At 39.9% G+C, this 19,758-nt stretch overlaps 1 protein-coding gene across 4 annotated transcripts in view; it reads left to right on the plus strand.

The window, feature by feature from the left end:
• The window catches only part of FAM160A1 (family with sequence similarity 160 member A1), a 78,833-nt gene that overhangs the window by 21,999 nt on the left and 37,076 nt on the right, over nt 1–19,758 (plus strand). Inside the window, exon 3 of one of the 4 annotated variants that reach the window (XM_021393575.1) lies at nt 9,168–9,220. The exons of the other annotated variants lie outside the window; for them this stretch is intronic. The gene's annotated coding sequence lies outside the window, so the exon portion shown is untranslated. The remainder of the gene's footprint in view (nt 1–9,167; nt 9,221–19,758) is intronic. 4 annotated transcript variants of the gene reach the window in all.

Raw genomic sequence — 19,758 nt, forward strand, 5'->3', positions numbered from 1 at the left:
TTCACAGAAAAACAATCTGTGCCTGGGGATGTCTCTTGTCACATGGATAATTATTTTCTTGCTCATACGCTTTCATTTTTATTCCATGTACTCTTAAAAGCAGCTTGTACTCCCAAATCTGTCATTATTTCTAATTTATCACTATTCTATTGCCATTCATCTATCATCATCTATCTCCACGATGCATGGTATGTGGAGACATGATAAAAAGATTGAAAATGTATCTTGGCTTGTGGAAAGCTGGGATTTTGTTTCTAGTACAATAAAAGCAACTTCTGACATACTGCACTTACACTCACATTTCTTTATATTTCAATTACATATAGTAATGGATGCTTCTTGTTTTCACTTCCTATTATTTTATTTTTTTAGCTCACATCTGTGTTGTGATAAGGCATTGCTCACAGCACATCCATTTTCTATCTGGGCTTCAAGGACTTGCACACTTCTTATTAAACTGCACATACAGGCCTGACTTGGGTGATAGAAAATGAAAGGCGAAATGAAAGGGCTGTGGAGATTTTAGAACGTAATTTCTGCTAAATAATTCCCCAAAGAAGTTACGCAGTTACTTCAAGTGAAAAATTAACAAGCTACAGTGTTTTGCATTTTAATAATGCCTAGGAAAGGGAACCCGTATCTTTTTTTCTTTCTGTTCTCCCATGTTTTCGTACTTAAAAAATAAGGAAATAAATGGTGTGAGGTTTATTTAATACATTTGTTATTGTTCAGTTATTATGGCAAGATACCTATGTCTGAAACTGTTATTTTTATGTACAAGTTCTAGACTCTTTGTATATGATGCCTGTAGGATTCAAACATGAAATTAGAAACACCTGTTCAGTGTGTTCAAATCTGCCTCCATATTATTGAGTCATGTATGCAGCAACTTGACTCTGAACAGCAAAATATGTTGGGTTCTCTGTACTGCTATGTATGTGCATGGGTGGTGGTGGTAGGACATTGTTGCTGCTTGGTAGTTGTTGTTTTTTTTTAACATTACTGTGCAGTATAGAATAGGTTGATTAATGGTTTGGTCAATGCAAATCAGAGCAATCGATCTTTTGTTTTCCACCCACAGTTTTTCTTTAATTTTCTTTTTGTCTTCAAAAGAAGTAAATGAAAACCCTTCCTTTTGTTTCCTTGGCTTCTGCTGTTTCCATCTCCTGCCCATCTCTGCTTTTCTGATGAACCAAATGCTGTTCTGCAGGAATGATACTCAGTGGAATTGTGTGGAAAAAATCTGAGATTACTTCTGCCTGGACTAGTCCTTTAAGCACCTCTTTTAATTTTACCCATCTCTCTTCTCCTATTTTATTTCTATAATTGACCAGTGAGCAAGATGACAGGTTGTCTGCAGTGCATTAGCTGACACCAAATGACTGCGCAAATGAAAGCACTATTCTAGCTATACAGGGGTTATTGTAAGAAAACTGTCCTGATAGTTTCTGTAGTTAGTTTTGAAAGAGTGGAACGAACACGCAGATACAACTAAAGCATGACCCAGCTATACGTAGAGTACGTCAGCAGCAGGAACGCTGCTTAGTGAGACAGGACTGGACGTCTGGCAGGTAGAGAACAGGCCACAGACATCATCTCACTGTGGAGGCGGGATGGAAGGGAAAAGGGCATAGTTCATCGCCCTGGGGTGTTGTTGCGGAGCACAAAGTGGGAAGATACTTTCTTCCTTTTAAATGGCCAGCCTTGAGCTGAAACTGCAGGTTTTGCTCTGCCTCTTCAACCTCGCTGCTGTGTTTAAAAGCAGCTGCCAATGTGACAGTGTGGCTTAGCTGATGGCTAAGTGAGTTCTTGCCTATAAAGGCTTGCTTCTGTTCCCTGGCCGCTGGTGGAGGAGAATGGAATGAAGGAGGAGTTCTTCTTGGGTAATAAAAATAGAATCAGCTCTCACGTCCCAGTGTCTTTGCGCTAGTTGTTTCCTGTGGACTTTGGTGATTCATCTGATCACTTAGGATGTTCTTGCAAGTAACATTTAGTCAGGTGCTGCAACACCTAGAAAGCAAACACAATTCTCTCTATCAGCTCTTAACTCTCTTGTCCAAAGTGATTCTTCAGCAAAGTGTTCTGCATAACTAAAGTTTTGGTGCTGTCACTTAAATTAAACAGTTGGAGGCCTGAGACATGAAAAAGGTTGAGAAATTCTTGAGTTTTGTTTTTTATTCTGCCCTTTGACTCTCTTCACCTTGTGGATTCTGAGCCACTTTGCGTAAAGTCTCTGAAGCTCCCCGTGTTCAGGGACCTATTTCAGTCTACTTTGGCTTTGCAGTGGGTGAGAGCAAGTCTCTAATCAGAATAACGTACCAGAAAGTAACACAATGCACTGCAGGATTTTTGAATATGCTAAAAGTGAAAACACTGATGTAAGATAATCTATTTTTACAGCTAGTGTTAACAAAGCACCGTTGAGATAGTAACTGCAGCCCTGGAAATTAGATGTGCTGCTGTTGCCTTTAATGCCAATTATGTCTTTGTCAGCTAGGCTACTTGCTGCTTGTTAACCTTATTATGTGAAACTGCTCTAGAGCTGCCACTCAATTCCTATGCTTTCTTTAAAACAAGTTTTAAATTTAACTGAGCCAGAGAAATAGTGTAGTTTGACCTTTCTCTTCTTTTTCTCAGGGTACTTTCTAAGCTCTCCAAACGTGTTGCACTTAGCACATGTGCACGCATGTGGGTGTATACAACTGTAGTAGAGGATGACTCAGTAACACACTGCAGGCCTAAATTTACCTTGCTGACGTCTAGAAATTAAATTTGTTTACAAACATGAATTTTAAGTTACCCAGCTTAATGGGGATGTGCATGGAAGGTCTGTTTGCAATCTGTATGCAAAATCCTTTGTAGTGAATTAAATGTGATTACATACACAGAGGAAAATAATTGTTTTGAGTTGTCTTTTATGCATGCAAGTATTTTCTCTGAAACCTTCTTTTAAAGATAAGTAATATCAAGATTTCATACTTTGCTTTTTTTTCTGAACCTGTAGCTGTGTACAGGTTTAGGGATTTCATGCAGTCGTTTTATTTGGTCACTGAAAAAGCCTAAAAGAAATCTTGCTTATTATGCAGTTTGCTTCATGTTTGGTCATATAATTTCATGATTGGTACAGTGCAAAATTTGTGTGTAATATGTGTTGAACATATAAATGTAAAGTCAACTCACAATTACGTGTATCCAGATTATCTGGGCTGTGGACTATTTATGCCGTAGATCCAAAAATAACTTATGTATGCTAGAGGTGGCATGGCATGGCTCAGCTCTGCAGAAAGTCCTGCCTTAATCTTTGCAGAGTCAGTTTGTGTCTGGTAATAGTACAAGCCGTTCTGCATGAAACAGAGCCAAAATTAACAAACAATTGCTGTTTCTGTATGCAGCCACCTTGTACACGTGTTCCTGGAAAAGGAAGCACTGGGAGGTTCCATGCTGAGATGGCTGTTCTGCCTGAAGTTAGCTCAGCTTCATCTGTTGTCACTCGTAGCCCTCATCCTGCTGGTGTTGTGTAAAGCTACTCTATCACACTTGCTTAAATTATTTGAACTAGCTTAAGAAAAGCAGGCTCTTGTTATTTAAGCAGTAGTCTCGCAGAGAGAGCAGCGTGGCCCAAACACTGCAATATTTCAAGAAGCTGGTCTCTCAAGATGAATTTCTACACGAGTCTCTGTTAGGATAATCTACTGTTTTGTGGTTGGCTGTGATTATTGCCAGTACTATAAAGATGTCTATAAGACTTACTCAATGCCATTTCCATGCAAGTGAGTAATAATACAAGCATGAGGGCGGAGAAGGGTGTATGCCAGACTTATTTTCCATTAAAAAAAAATAGTAGAAGAAATTATTCAAAGCTTTCTCTTGCATTGAAATTCTTTAAGTGGAGTCTGTGAAGAATTAAAAAGATCCGGAGAACAGGAACTGGTTAGAGCTGGGCCGGGTTAGGTTTTTGCCTGGATCTTCATGGGTTGTTTTGAGTTTAAAGAGAGGTGAGAATACATGACTTTTGCCCAACAGAAAGAGAGCTTACAGCTGCCAAAAGTAAGGAAGAAATCCATCTGGTCACAAGAGCTGGTTGACCCAATCCGTTCCCTCTTTTTCTTGACCTGTCACCGATTCTGCTGTTGCATGCGATTAGGGAAAATAACAAGAGCGCAGGAGTTTCTTTAACTTAGGTTAGGGATAGCAACTGACACAAACCACTCAGATCCTTGCCATCATCTGCTACCTGGGTATTCTGTCACCCAGAATATCGCTCCTTTCTTCTAATGGTAAACATATTGACTGTTGAAGACTACAGATTTCTGAGTGAGTGTCAGTTGATGATGCTGAATATTTCATGTACACTAGTTCTTGTAATCCCACAGCATAGAACACTGTTTGGGGAATGGAGAATGCGTGTTAAATGAATTTAGTAATTATTAAAAAAATATAATGGGGGAAATAGTGCATTTTGTTCTGGCCGGAGCATGTCTCTTAAGTGGGATTACGTTTTGCCCCGCTTTGCAGGGGGAGAGGACGCAGGCATGCTTTTTAATGAAGCATTTCAGGATGCGTTATTCTGCTACAGGCTATTGCCTTCTTCTTGCTTCTCTGTATTTTCTTTTGTACTTATGCTGTTGTTGTTTTCATGGCCACAAGTACAGCTGTCTAATATTCAGTTTTTCAGCACCTACTCTGCTGTTAATGAATGTGATCATTTACACAGTGTCACTGTAGTATTGGCACGCTAAATAATTTAGTGAGCTGTGGCAGGTAGATAGCTCTATGGTGTCTGTGTTACTATGGCAATATATTTGCTTAATGTAAATATTAGTCATTCTGACCATATGAATCTCAGCTTCTGACATTATTAGCTGTATTTGGGAGGTAGGAATCTGTATCTGGAAGAAACATTGTTCTGGAAATAGTAATAGTTTAAAGATTATTTTCTTTTTTCATAATTCCTTCTGCTTTCTGACTGAATTACATAATCTATTGACTGTAATGAACAGAGCAGAACATTTCTCCCATTTCTTTATAATAGAGCTGTATTACAACCATGATCAAGAAATATATAACTGTATTCTGATCCCCTAAAAATTCAGCTAACTGAAATGAACAGAAATAGGATCTTGAGGTCCATTAACTTTGCACTAGGTCAGAGTCACAGCAGTTCTAGAAGCACAAGAGCTTAAAATCAGACCTGGAAGAAGAATTCCCATGAGTACTGGATCTAGTGATGTGGCTAGAAAACAAAGTTAGACACGAAGGGCTCTTCTGTTACCTTAATGGGTACCATCAGATGTAGAATTACTCAATAAAGCCCTCATTTGGTAGAAAATTGATGTAACAGGTATGTTAATGAAGTTTATATTTCCTAAATGGTAATGTAGATGGTTTTCTTGTCCCATTTTGTGGACAATTTCCAGAGAAAAATAACTACCTTCTACTAAGTCTTGTCTTGAAGGCTAATTCATTCCTGATTCTGTGAATTACTCTGTAATGATCTGCCAGGACTTTTAAGGCAACAAATAAGAGTGATTTAAAAAAAAAAAATTCTGCTAATGTATTTTTTGTGTTGTTTTTTCTTTTTTTGGTTTATACTGTACAGTATAGACACAATTTTTTATTTGGCAGCCTATATAAAACTTCAATCACTTCAAACCATGAATATTAAATAATACTGAATATAAGCCTGTAATAGTCATAATATTGTACGTACTGTTTTTGATGCTTTATTTGATCTGTGTTGAAAGGAAGGCTTGAGTGCACCCACCTCCTGTTTATATGTAAATAAATTTATATGTATGTGTATATTTATATATATATATATATATACACTTTAGATGCTCTGTTGTTTATAGATGCAGGGAAATATTGAAACATTTAGACTCAGTATACCTACTAAGTATTAGCAGAGTTGAAAGAGTAATTGGAGCACCTTTGCTCGTTATTCTTTCAGTAAACAAACTGTAGTCATGAAATGGCTTGGGAAAAGCCATGTCTATTGTAATGTATTGAAAGAAAAGGACTGCAGAGCCATTTTCTCCCTTGTGGGAAAATAACTATGTAGAGAGGGGAGAAATCTTGTGGGATTACTCTGACAGGATTTTCCATTAGAGAAAGAGGCTTGAAGGTTCTGCATTTTGGTGGACAAAGGAAAAGCAACTGATGTCATCTACCTGGATTTGTGGAAGGCCTTTGACACGGTCCTGCACCACATCCTTATCTCTAAATTGGGGGGAGATGGATTTGAAGGCAGGGCTATTAGGTGGATGAAGAATTGATTGGATGTTTGTAGCCAGAGGTTTGTTATCAACAGTTCTACGTCCAGGTGGAGGCCGGTCACTAGTGGTGTCCCCCAGGGGTCCATCTTGGGACCAGTGCTCTTCAACATCTTTATCAATGACATGGGCAGTGTGATTGAATGTACCCTCAGCAAGTTTGCTGATGACACCAAGCTGAGTTGTGCAATTGACACAGTCAAAGAGAGGGACGCAATCCAGAAGGATCTGGACATGCTTGAAAAGTGGGCACATGAGAATCTAATGAGGTTTAACAAGGCCGAGTGCAAGGTGTTCCACCTGGGTAGAGGCAATCCCAGATATGAGGGCAGACTGAGAGAACTCATCGAGAGCAGCCTTACAAAGAAGGACTTGAGGGTCGTGGTTGACAGAAGCTGGACATGAGCCGGCAGTATGTTCTTGCAGCTCAGAAGTCCAACTGTGTCTTGGGCTGCATCAAAAGAGAGGTGGCCAGCAGGGAGAGGGAGGGGATTGTCCCCCTCTACTCTGTCCTTGTGAGGCCCCGTCTGGAGTATCATGTCCAAGCCTGGGGTCCCCAGTACAGGAAGGATGTGGAGCTGTTTGAGCAGGTCTAGAGAAGGGCCATGAAGATGCTTATAGCGCTGGAACATCTCTCCTATGAAGATAGGTTGAGGGAGTTGCGCTTATTCAGCTTGAAGAAGAGAAGGCTCTGGGAAGACCTCACTGTGGCCTTCCGGTTCTTCAAGGGAGCTTACAAGCAGGAGCGGGACTGACTTTTGACATGGTGTGATAGTGATAGAACAAGGGGGAATGATTTTAAGCTAAAAGAGGGGAGATTTAGGTTAGAAGTTGGGGAGATTTAGGTTAGAAGTTAGGAAGAAAGTTTTTACTCAGAAGGTGGCAAGGTGCTGGAACAGGTTGCCCAGAGTGGTTGTGGATGCCCCATCTCTGCAGGCATTCAAGGCTAGGTTGGATGGGATCCTTGGCAGCCTGATCTAGTGGGTGGCAGCCCTGTCCATGGCAGGGAGGCTGGAACTAGGTGGTCTTTAAGGTCCCATCCAACCGAAGGCATTCTATTTCCGATTCTATGAATTCCAAAGGGATAATTATCTATTCTTGAGCCTGGTTGTTGGGAAGGGTCCTCTGGGCACCTAGCACTCTTTTCCAGGCACCTTTACTGGCCCTGGACTTCAGGACCTACTCATACTGCCAGCAGCTGGAAGAGCCTGGAGGAGCTCCCCTGGCTTGGCTGTTCTATGGCACTATAGCTGTTCTGATTTGCTGGAAACGTTCCTGTGGATGGGGAAAAGTGCCTGTCGCTGAAGTGGCCCATTCTCATCTTTTGAGCCTGGCTATACCAAGGACTTGAATACACATCAGTATTTACTTGTGGATTCCTATCAGCAGAGATGCAGAGGAATGCTTTATGTCACGCCATATTCCTAATCTTGTATTTCTGAGCTACACTGCATTTCTTTGCTTGTGCTGTTGAAATATGGCTTGCCTGTGCTTTAAAGCAAGGCTGAGGAAAGTGGGATGGATGGTATTAAAAGCTGAATGTTTGAAGCAGCTGAAAAATTGGAAGGAACAAAAGCATGTTCCAAAAAGCAGTTGCATTTAATGCTTCACATATGATTTGCTCAGTTAATTTCTTCTATTGTCACACTCTTAAGTACGTTTTCACTTTTCTCTACAGAAGTAAAAATTCTGATAGTTCTGCCGTGCCTTTTGTGAGCATAATGAATATTTGCTTTTAAATATTACCTTACAAATAAGAAGTGGAGCTGTTTCATCTGCAGTGTTCCTGTTCCTTTGTTATCATTCTTTTTGCACATTTTCCTTTGAGAAGATAATGATGGCTTCTTGTGTAAAGAATGTTGGTCACGTTCTTGGTTTAGGGTGGGGTGCTCCCAGAGGACCTGTGCTTCTTAACAGTGTCCCTTTGAACAGGCACAAGCGAGTCCTGACTTTTACTGTTGACCCATGGATAGCTGGCAGTTAATTATCCTGTCTGTCCTTCTTTCCATTGCTGCCGCAGCACAGACGTATTGTGGAAATGAATATGGAAGGAATGTTATGGCCCTTGTGATCTTTTGTTGTCCTTAAAAAATGATGGCTGCCCATTTAAGTGCTCAAGATGTAGCATAAAAAATATACAGTAAATGGGGTGGGTGTTTTATGGTAGAAAATATACACGTGACAGAATATGGTGAAAAAAGTGAGTTAAAAATAAGGAAATAGTCTCCAAGCTTCTGTTGTTAATTTTGCCAGTGCCCCACTGCCTTTTTTTTTTGTTGGGGATTAGAGTGTAAGCCAACTGTAATACAATACATTATAGATACAAAAATACTTGTCACTTAATCCTTATTGTTACTGCAGTAAAATGGACAGACACTATTGAAATCATAGTAACAAGCAATGTTTACCTGCCGGCTGCCTTGTCAGAACACGTCTTTGGGCTTCTGGAAGAGTCAGGAGAAAGGCACAGAAGGGTCACGCTTCTAACAGCATTAGCTCTACAGGTGTCTATTTCCAGATGCAGAGCACTGAACTTCAGAGCTACAGTACAACTGAAAAATGGGGTTTTAATATGCTGCTTGGTAATTTCAGTTCAATGCCACTCAACGTTATAATGATCTTTACTAGACATTATTAAGTAGGTTTAATATTCAAACCATGGTGTTAGAGATAAGCGTGCCAGTGAACCTTATCACTGGAGCAATATGTAAATTTTAACTTGTTTATCTCATTAGTCTTTAATAAGACTGTGCTTTGCAAATCATGGCTGCATCATCTACTGATTATGTCCTCTGATCTACGAAGCAAAATAGCACTCTAATAATAACCATACATTGCTTGAAATCCTCCCGTCAGTGTTCTGGGATACTTAATGTATTTTTTCCCTTCATTTAGAGGGCCTTGATTGCGTCATCTTTTCTGTGCAATGCCAAAATGCAGAAATGAAGGTAAGATGAGAATTCATTACTTGCAGACCTTGAGCTTAGAAACTTTTCCCCAAACAGGGGTTTCCCAAGCTCTGGTTTTTAGATCAGAGGTCTAAACATGTTGTCTGTGTGTGTTGGCTAGGGACTCAGAGAGCTTTCTGGGCAGTTAGAGCTGCCAGACTGTCAATCAAGTAACACTGATTTTTTATGTTAACAATAATCGAAGTCCTCCCAAAGTCTTTTTCTCCTATCTTACAGGAGAAACTGAGCTGAATGATTTGCCTTAGACTCACATAGGCTGACTTGAACTCTTGCAAGGCTGGTCCTTCTGTGGCTTTTTTATCAATTTTTTTTGACATTTGTGTCTCCAGTACACTATTCAGAACAAGTAAGAGGAATTTTAAGAGGGACGTGGGCATTCTTCTGGCAAGTCCACTTAATACTTTTTCCCATCAGAGTGCCCATACAAATTTCATATGATTCCAGTGAAGTTTGTTCAGCCCATCTAGAAACTTCGAAGCCTTGAGGGTTTCTCAGTAAGTGTAAGACTTGCTAACTGTGAGTGAGCGCTCTTGGTTCTGGTGTCTGAGGCAACAAACTCAATCACTTCAACTTGTAAATTGATTTGGTTCACATTGACTTCTGTAAAGTCTTTGTTTTGAAAGTTTTATACCTATCTTCTCAGGCTGGTTTCTTAAATGATTACACCAGTTTGTAGAAAAATATTAGAATTATACTTCAGATTTCTCTGAAATGCTCTATCGTGAGTGGATCTATTGTTTAAATGGTTGCTAGAAGTGCAAGATTTATTTCTTTCCTTACCATCTTGTGCGAAATTGGTATTTAAAACCCTTTGTAGTACTCTGAGGGATGTGAGATGGGACAACTGGTGTAGTGCTGTATTTTAACTGCAGTAGCTACAGCCCTCAGGGGTCCACAGAGTCAATTTACTGCTTCTGGTGGTAGGTTTACTATGCTAGTAGTCGTACATCATAGTGCTGAGTTTTATTTTTATGCATTCATCTTGTTGATGGTTGCGTTGGTAGACAGGTACAGTGTCACAGGGAAAACTCAATTTTTCCCATTAGAGAAAACTGAATCTTGGCTCCCAGTGCTGCTGAGTTACAGGACATGGCGGCACTGTGGCAGCTCCACCTATGCTTGTTGAGTCTACCTGTTCGGAATTTTCAAGTCTTGGCAACTCTGGGGACTGGTTCTTTCCAGTTAGCTTGATTGTTGTGGCATGCGTAATTGCAGATGAATGTGCTTTTGGTACCTGCACTTCTGAAGAGAGGTTTTCTACCATCTATCATTAATTTGTCATTTGTCATGTATGGTTGGCTCAGTGCTGATTTAGTAATAACACCATTTATTTTCGGTTACTTTTTCAGAGCGTGCACTTGATTGTATAGAAATTGTCCTGTAAAGTCAGTGAAGTGCCTCCTTGGACATTCAGTGACTCTCTCAATACTGGAGGTTAATGTTATTCAGAGTGCAATATGCTTGAGAGCAGCAGAGATACTGGAGTGCTGGCTAGTGGAGAGACATTCAGAAACAGTTTTGAAGTGCGTCGTCACTGGAGTGCCCATGGCATGAGTTATGATGCAAGTAAAATGGTGTCTGTGGGGAGAGATGGATTTGAAGATAAAACAGTAAAATGTGGAAAAAACATAGAATACAGAGATGGGAATGCATGTTGTAACAGCAGAACTACTGTAAGTTTAGTTTCAGCGGAGATAACTGGGAAGTGATGATAGTTTTGCATATACTGCTACTGTACTTTTGTTAGTTGATGTATCAAAACAAAAAATGCTTCGACATGCTTTCTACTTCTTAGAGCCTGTTTGCTCTCTTAAATCAGAGAATAGAAAAAAAAATTGTAATTTAATTTCAAGAAGTGTGTGCTCTGGAATAAAGCCGGAGTCTTACTTTCAAAGGTGTTGTGGTTATGGCTGACTAACATTCAAGGCGTGTGCATACAGACCGACTGTCACATACCTTTTCTGACTCAACTTGTCCTTCACTTTGGAGCACTTTGAGGATTGTTATGTCATACGTAACTTTGCCTCAGGCAATTTTGGATAACATGCGTACTGCCAATTTTCAGGGAAACGATAAAGATGAATTAAAAAATTTGGGCTGAGGGGAAATGGGCTAGGAAAGGCAATAGATTTCAGGTACGGAAGAGTACTTCTTAACTACTCATAAAAACAAGAACAAAAAAAAAGTGTTAGTGTGACTGTAACTCCTACAGGTCCAAAAGCCTCAGGAGGAGGGATGGCAGCAGAGGTGAAAAGCAGCAGCGTTCCCAAAGACATGCTCAGACATTTCCCACTTTCGGAGGCATGCCCACAGGAATACAAACAACCTATCACAGATGGAACTTGTGCTTTCCCACGCCTGCAGTTGTCTCCCTAGGTGTTACAAAATCAGATGGGAGAGGTTGTGGTTCGTCTTTCTTATCTGTCCAGAGAAGCATTCCTGCTACAGCTGGCATCCAGCTGTTTTCATTACTAGACTATTGGTTTTGAGCATTTCAAATGTTAGAAAGTTTAAATAGTAAATGAATTCTATTTTAAGTGACTTGTGGTGTTAACTCCACCTTTTAGTAGACGTCATCTCCTGCAAAATTTGCAAGGTTCTTTGTTTTTCAGAGCACTCCCTTTTCCAGATAGGTAGTCCACATTTGCAATTCAGAAAGGGCTATTACTTACCCTCTCTTGTCCTCTAGGATGTTGAGGTTGCTAATTTATCTTCATTCCTCACTGGACCAGAAAGACACCTGTCATTCTGTTCACATTTTCACAAAGGTTCAAAGGCAAGACTGAAAAATTATACAAAATTGTCATGAGAGTGTTGGATTTCCTTAATTCCTTAATTGTTCCTTTACTTAATTGTTTTTCTTTCATCTTAAAGCTGGCAACATGCTGGAGACAAGTGCTGTAAAGACAGTTCTTTTTTTGCCAATGCTGTCGTATGCCTTCCTTATTATCCAGATGGAGAGATGGACACAAGAATGGAAGATGCTGGAATTGCTTTCAGTTTCCAGTTGTGGAGGACAGGGCAGGACAGCAGTGTAACATAGTCTCATAACAGAGTAGACTTGTGGTACGAGATCAGAGATGAAGGATTAATTTTTACTCAGCATAATGGACAGCTTAACACTGTTTACACTTAAACAAATGATTTTACTCCTGGCAAAGCTTGAGAAACAAGAAGAACACCTGCCACCTATATAAAATACAGCGAAACTGATCAGAAATCAAATATAAATTCAGTAACATGGGATTTTTCTTTGATGTGAATTTTTATGCACTAATAAGAATGCAAACAATCTTCTTTGGATTTTGCTATTCACTAGTATGCGTGTTAAAAGCAGAAAATTCCAAGTACGTAGAGAAAACCAAAATCTGCCGAAGTCCACTCAACTTGCAAATTTGTACTAGAATTTTTAAATAAGTGCATTGCTGCGGGAGCAGAGGAAGGTTTTTGTGAAGCTGTGCTCAGAGATAGGGAACTGTTACTTCATGGAAATTTTTGACTTTGCAATAGGAATTAATATGAAATGAAACTTCCCTTGTCTGCTCTGAGCTGGAGTGGAAGGTGAGAGGGAAAGGAGCATTTCTGTCTGATTTCCTATGAGACCAAATACCTGGGGTTATCTGCGTTAGGTAGCTGGGAGGGGATGCATTAGGATCTTGTAAGAAGTACTTGTTCTGCCTTTGCTTTTCTTCCTCTTTCTCATCCTTGATTCTTCAGTGAACAGTATGCTATAGTGATTTGTGGATCTCATCTTAAGCAATAACGTTTATTCAGTTGTTATCCCCAAATTAGGCAATTGATAGTCGTAAAAAGGAAATGAAAAAGGGTTTTGCAATTGCTTTTCTCTTTGCCAAGCGTGGAATGTAATTTAGGACAAAGGGAGTTCACTAACTTCTGGAGCTTTCTCTAAGCTAAATTGCAAATGCCTGATGCAAACAATGAGTGGTCATATGGTGTTATGTTCTTTCTCTTTTTCCTTTTATTTTTCTAAAAGAAAAAAAACCATGAAAACGGATTTATATTCATAAGTGTAAATCCACTAGATATAATATTTTATTACAACTTTCTGCCTAATGCCAGCTGATGCATAGTGCATAATATGAGGTATGGAAATGACCTTTCAGGTTTTAGTAGCTTATTAAGCTTAGTAGGTTTGCTGGGTAATTTGTGACAGGCATCTGCCATCCGACAACGTAATGGAACAGTTGTCCTGAAGCTGTGTAACGATGTGCTTTTGGTCACCCCCTTCATCCATTAGTTCATCCTGTCACTAACAGGTTATCATTTCAGAGTGTAGGAAATGACCTTGACTTGGTTGGTAGTAATCTTGGGTGGAAATTCTCTCTGAAATGAGTAGTTTCACATAATCATGTACAGAAAGACAAATGACGGTTTTAAGTCATCTAGACAATTATTATAGTCCATGTCCTATAATGAACATACTGAGAAAGTGGGAGGTTTTTATTGTGTAATAGGTAGCTGCCTAAATTTATACACAGTTGTAAAATTATTTTTTCCTAGGAAAAAAACAACTTTGTATTGCAAATGAATTCCTGAGAGGAAAGATAAATATGCTTCTAGAGTAAGTAGTTTGTTAACAACTGTGCAATATTCATTTCGTGCCTAGCAGTTTAGATTTAATGGCATATTATATCCTATTCCTGGACTTTTTATTTGAGAGAGGCAGGTAAAGAGAAGTAACGTGTGCATGCAGATGAGAGAGTGGAATTCCATGTGCAAAGCGGAAGTTCTTAGTGAAAACTTGATAACAATCCTCTGGGGAAGCTGATTGGCTTGTTGGTTTATTGATCAGGTAGTCAGGATGACCTTTTAGTGGCGTTTTACTGTTAACTCTTAAGCTTGAGCTATATTTGGAATCTCTTGAATCACGTGAGATTTCGGAAAGAAAAAAATGTTCGTGGCTTCTTTATCATGAAGTAGAGATATGTGGAAAGTGCACAACATCTATCTGCATTTTATTGTGGATTAGTGCTGAAAGCATGCACATCATTTTTAACGTCACTTTCTGTACTTGAGAACATTAGTCTTGGACAGCTTAGCTTTATTATAATGACTGGTTTGACATGTTATGCAAATCACTTCAAAAACTGCTTACATATTCCTGTTGTAGGCATAAAATATCTAGCTGAATCTTGTTTTCAGTAATCTGCGTATGATAATTACGGGTATATTGATAACTGTTTTCCAGACCATTCTCCTCTCAGGAAGGTAGCATTTCCTCTTCCGTATGCTAGTGTTCTGAAAATAGTTTCAAATCTCCAGAAGGATAGTCTTCTACTGCTTCACTAGCCTCACCCATTTTCCTGTCAGGAAGGTTTTCCAGATATGCAGCTTAACTATTTGTTATGAATTTATTTTATACTTTCAGCTATAGACACTGTTTAATCTTTAAAAATAAAAAAACCTACAAAAACCCTTTAAAGTTCACTTCAGCGTCACTGCTTCAAGAAGCTTGTGTTTTCCTAAACTATGAGCAAGCTGGAGCCAAGTTTTTATGACCTAATTCTGACATCTGTGTGACATGTTATCTTGGAAAGCAAAAGCAGTGTTACAGATTGTGTGGATCATTTTGATTTTTCTCTTCCACAAGCATAAGCAGAACATAAAGTAGGGTTGGTGAAATGTCTGCTTTCTGAATATGCTGCTCCCTCCCACTCCTACACGGTGACAGATTTTGAAATAAACCCTGCACAAATTCCCAGTCGAGATGGGGGTGTTAACAACAACTGCTTTTTCCCAATAATTCACTTCAGTGATGACCGAAAAAAAAATTACTACTGTAGATGCAGCAGCTGATATTTGCAGTTCCTCTATGAATCAATAAATTGGAAGTGTAGCTCTCATTTGATGACATGTTCTGCGCCCTTTGGGGTTGTTCTCTTCTCCTTTGAAACTTGATATGAAAGTCTATTCGCAGTATGGCTCTAAATTGAGTTGTTTGGTTTTTTTACGATGTCTCAGCCAGTACAACCCAGTGTACACGCAGTACACTGACACTTCAGTCAGTGGTCCTCAGCCACGTAAATAACTTGGTTCTCTCTGGAAAAATGCTTTTCTTGGGTCAGCAATTTTGGATGTGTTTTGAGAATGAACAAGCGAAGCTAAAGCTCTTCATCAATTTCAGTTCAATGATATCTGCTTTCCTCAGCGTATAAGTAGAAACAAACCTTTCTGCAACGTAATTTTAATTTTCAGTTTTATATTATATCTAATACTCTAATACTCCTTCTATAGCCATTGTCTGTAAGTAGCAGGCAAGATAACTCAGTCATATGGTGTTAGTGTTTCTGTCAAAGAAAGCATGGAGAGATGTATCTTGGATGTTAAGAACCTCAGCTGTCTTTTTATTCTCAAGTTTTTAACCAGTGTTATCTGTGTTCTCAGCCTCTAATTGTCACTGAATTGTTGCCTTTCTATAGTAGGCCAAGAGTGGAGGAGATCAAATAGAACAGAGAAGCATGTTTATGTTCCTTATAAGTCTGAAAGGAACAAGTAATATCACTAGATTGGCAACCTTATTTCCCATGGCCCTTCCTTAGTTTCACGTTTGTGACCTAGGGATATGAATGTTCAGCTCCTTCCTCCTGGGTCTTTGTAAGAGTACCTGCAGTGATAGTATGCTCCTGAGTTCCAGGAAAACTGCTCGTGTACAAATGATGATGGTGGATGAACTTGCCCTCTGGTGTATCAGGTAAGCGGAGCCCTCCTTAAGGAGGTCAAAGTCTCCGTCACATATTCTGCTTTGCTTAATTACGACTTCTTTGCGCAACTGCTGTCATTTCTCTGGCTTTGGTAACACGCCCTTTGATGAACTGTCTTTGCTGGTTAACTGTACCTCCTAGATCCACTGTATGTAATTTCTAGCATAATCCATCAACGTGTTTTGAACCATACTGTCCAACTGGCCTCTCTGTTCTTTCATTTTAGCCGATCCATGTAGCAGAAATAGCTGTAGATTTGGTGCAGCCTGCGTTCCAGTGCTCAGGCTACAAGTGAGAGAGTTGATCCAGGCGCCTGCCTTTCAGCGCGCTCATTTATGCTGCTGCACTGAGGAATCTGGGGCGGTTGGGTGTGCACCCTGCCTGGCACCGCTGCTGTACTTACTCTGGGGTATTGCTTGTTCACGTGACTGGAGAGCTGTGTATTTATTTAATGCCTTGAACTGAATCCCCTGATGACTAACACCACAGGATTACGCGGATCACGTGAAGAGGTTAGTGGTACCCCAGTTAGCTATTGGAGCTGGTATGAAGCCACAAAAAGCACGTGAGTAGAGGGGGTGTCTCTTGGGAGGTTTGAGGAAAGGTGAATGGTTTTTTTAACTGACTGCAGGTGGGACAGTAAGATTTTTAACTCATTATAAAACACACTGCGTGTAGTTTCTCTCAGGAGATAGATGTTCTTATGTGGTCTCTGTGGGGACAGGTCACGCGACACTTTCGTGTTATCAGGTTGGATTATATTGTGCTTGATTGAGAACAGATTGATACTTTGATTAACCGTGTCGCTTCACAATTCGTGATGGCTTGTTCTCTGTTAAGCTTTTAAGCAGATTGCTTAATTGATGCAAAACATATCTTCTCCCACCCACACGTGGAAGGTATAGTCTCTTTGCGGATACTGGGTAATGATGACAGGTGGAAGAAAGCTGCCTGAATGTGAGATGTTTGTTTGGGGTGGACAAAGGACAAGACAATTAGTGGACTGCAGCATTGAAAGGTGGAAAAACAAATGAAGGAGGAGGAAAATGGTTAATGTCATTTAAGTGTTCCTCCGTTAATATGTTGTAGTTTTCCTGCTAGTAGAGTTCTGTAGGTGAGTAATACGTAAGCAAAAAGAGGACCCTGTGGCCCAGTGGCTTTTAACCACCAGCATTTTCTCAGTTACCCACCACAGTTGCTGTTCTCCAGTGAACGCGCTGTATTCCTTCTGCTCTCTGGTAGTGAATGTATTAGACCATTAAGAGTGAGGTTGTGACTCTTCTTCACAGGCTTGTAGCAAAACTTAGCGCAAGCAGGGTGAATCCTATAATGCAAGGTCTGTTTTCCTTTGAAATATACTTGTTAATAAGATTTACACCTTCTCCCAAAACATAGTCCCTAAAGAAGAGCTGTCAAATGTATGCAGAAAGCGTTCTTTTCCATCAAAAATAAACAAACCTTGAACAAGGTCTCTTTTAAGGTAGAATTAAGTTGAGGCATGCTAAAAATGGTCTCTGTTTTTTCATCTACTCTCCCTCATCCACTTATCAGAGACTGCAGAGATGTGGTTGTACAGCAGTACTTAAGACCACATAATTTCCCTCTGCTTCTTTGAAGCTGTCTAATTTCAAGCCCCTTTATGCCACGCTGTTCCATGAAAATGTTTTGATATATGCTGCTTCTTTCACTAACGTGAAGGCTTCTTATCCTTCTCTCCCTTGTCGCTGGACTGACAGTGTGGAAATCTTTGACCAGCAGGACAAAAGCATTCAGAATTCAACAACAGGAGTGCAGTTGCACTTGAGAACTGCTGGAGAACACATCGTAGAGCTTCAGCAGAAGACAACTTTGATGATTGAACTGGGAAGCTTTGCAATGTATTTTGGCTCTTTATTGCAAAATTGCCGTGCATCTTTTGCCTGTATGTCGTGCACTGCCCAATAACACCCAATCATGCAAACTTCTGTGCTACTTTTTTTTTAAATCAAAAGTGAAGCTTGTGAAGAGATGTTCCAGTGGGTGTGGACTTGACAAGGGATGCTGTGCTGGGCTGTTCTTCCAGCATACTTTGCAATAAAATAAGCACTCCTGTTGTTTGGGGAGTTGAGCCCTGTAATCAGCTGTGGAAAAAGGGCTGAAGATGTACAGACTTCTGAAGGAAAACTGCAAGCGGCTATCTACTGCCAATCCAATGGCTGGGTCTCAGTCTCATCATTAATCTAAAGCTACTCAGTTCAACCCTGCACTGATAAAAATGATTAAAATAAACCTTTATTTTTGTTTTTAGTGATGTCAGAGTTCGTGCCAGCCTCCTATGTTTGGCATTTTATAAATTATTTCATTTTTCGTAATTGTTACGCAGTATTATCAGGCTATTTGTCCTGCTTAATCAGAGTTCGTTTTACTTTGCAGGGAATAATTCAGTGGTGCCGTTACTGTGGCACGTTTGGTCTTGCAAAATAATCAGGAAAACCTGCTAATCTAGTGAAAACAATCTGGTTACAGCGAATACAATGAATATATTATTTGTAGTACTGCTATAACAAGAGCGTAGGAACTGTAGTTAGATATGTATCTTAACATACAGTATCACTTCCAATTCAGTTTCCTTTTTCAAGCACTACACTGCTTTCAGGATTTACTCTGTTGCCACTTAAGGTGATAACGTTGTGTATACTTTTTGAAACAGTATTTCAGACTCTGAAGTCTTCAAAGCTCACACAATCTATGGGTGTTTTGTATTGCTAAAAGGTCATGATATTCTAAGATGGTTTCCAGATTGGAAATATTTGCTTCCTTAAGGGAGTTGATTTGATTTTAGAAAAGTTATTGCACACGGCAGTCTTACTTGTTGCTCTCTAGTTACTTTTAAAATAGAGATGATTAAAAGGCCGTAGTCTTTGCCACTGGGAAGGGAAGGCCTGTGCTTTCTAAATTTCTGATCTGATAGCTGGGCTAGGTGCAAGCAAACATAATTTTTGCTACAGGCAAGTTGTTTTGTTTTCAGCTAATAACATCAAGTGGGTAGTTTTGCTCTTCATTTCCAAACTTAACACAGTCTGTTTATGATGAATTTGTGCAGTACGGATGGACATTCAGAACAAGCATTTCAACTGAATTTTGCTGCCTGAGAGGTTTCAGTTTGTCATCAAGGGATGAATGACCATTTCAAGACTCTTTGTTATTAAATATGTAAATAGCTTTGATGTTGCGATATATGTATGCGCAGTCTAATGTGAAGTGTGGGGCTTTTTAGAATGCATGAATGCTGGAGGTGAATTTGCTGATTTACAGTATTTGTCACTCACATGCCCCGAGATCTCTGTGAAGCAATGGGGTAGCATTTGTGCAAGTAGTAACAAAACAGACATAGTGAATAGATTGGGCGGAATGTGTGCAACAGCAGCTCAAGGGAATGTTTGTAAAAGTTTCCTGTGATTGGTAGTATAGAATTTCTGCAGTTAGCAACATTTTCCTTCGTCCAGGGCCATTTTCCTACCTTTTCCCTTTTTCCACCTCCTTCTCTCCCCGTGGGTCCCTTTGCCCCCTTGTCATGGAAACCAGACCGAACTGCGACAAAAGCCTTCTAAGTCTGTAGAAGATGTGATTTGAATCGAACTGCCGGCATGAATCTGAGAACACCTGGCATGTAATGTGAGTGTGCCCAAGTCAGGATCTGGAAATGGCAAAGAGCTCTTAAATATCTTGAATAAAAAGTAACCTTGGGGGACTTCATGTAGGAAAGGAGGGAACGTGCCTGCTTATCATGAAGTCTTGTTTCTTGGGGCGGGGGGG

This window comes from Numida meleagris, chromosome 4 (genome assembly GCF_002078875.1).
Source record: "Numida meleagris isolate 19003 breed g44 Domestic line chromosome 4, NumMel1.0, whole genome shotgun sequence".
In the NCBI taxonomy this organism is placed as follows: Eukaryota; Metazoa; Chordata; class Aves; order Galliformes; family Numididae; genus Numida; species Numida meleagris.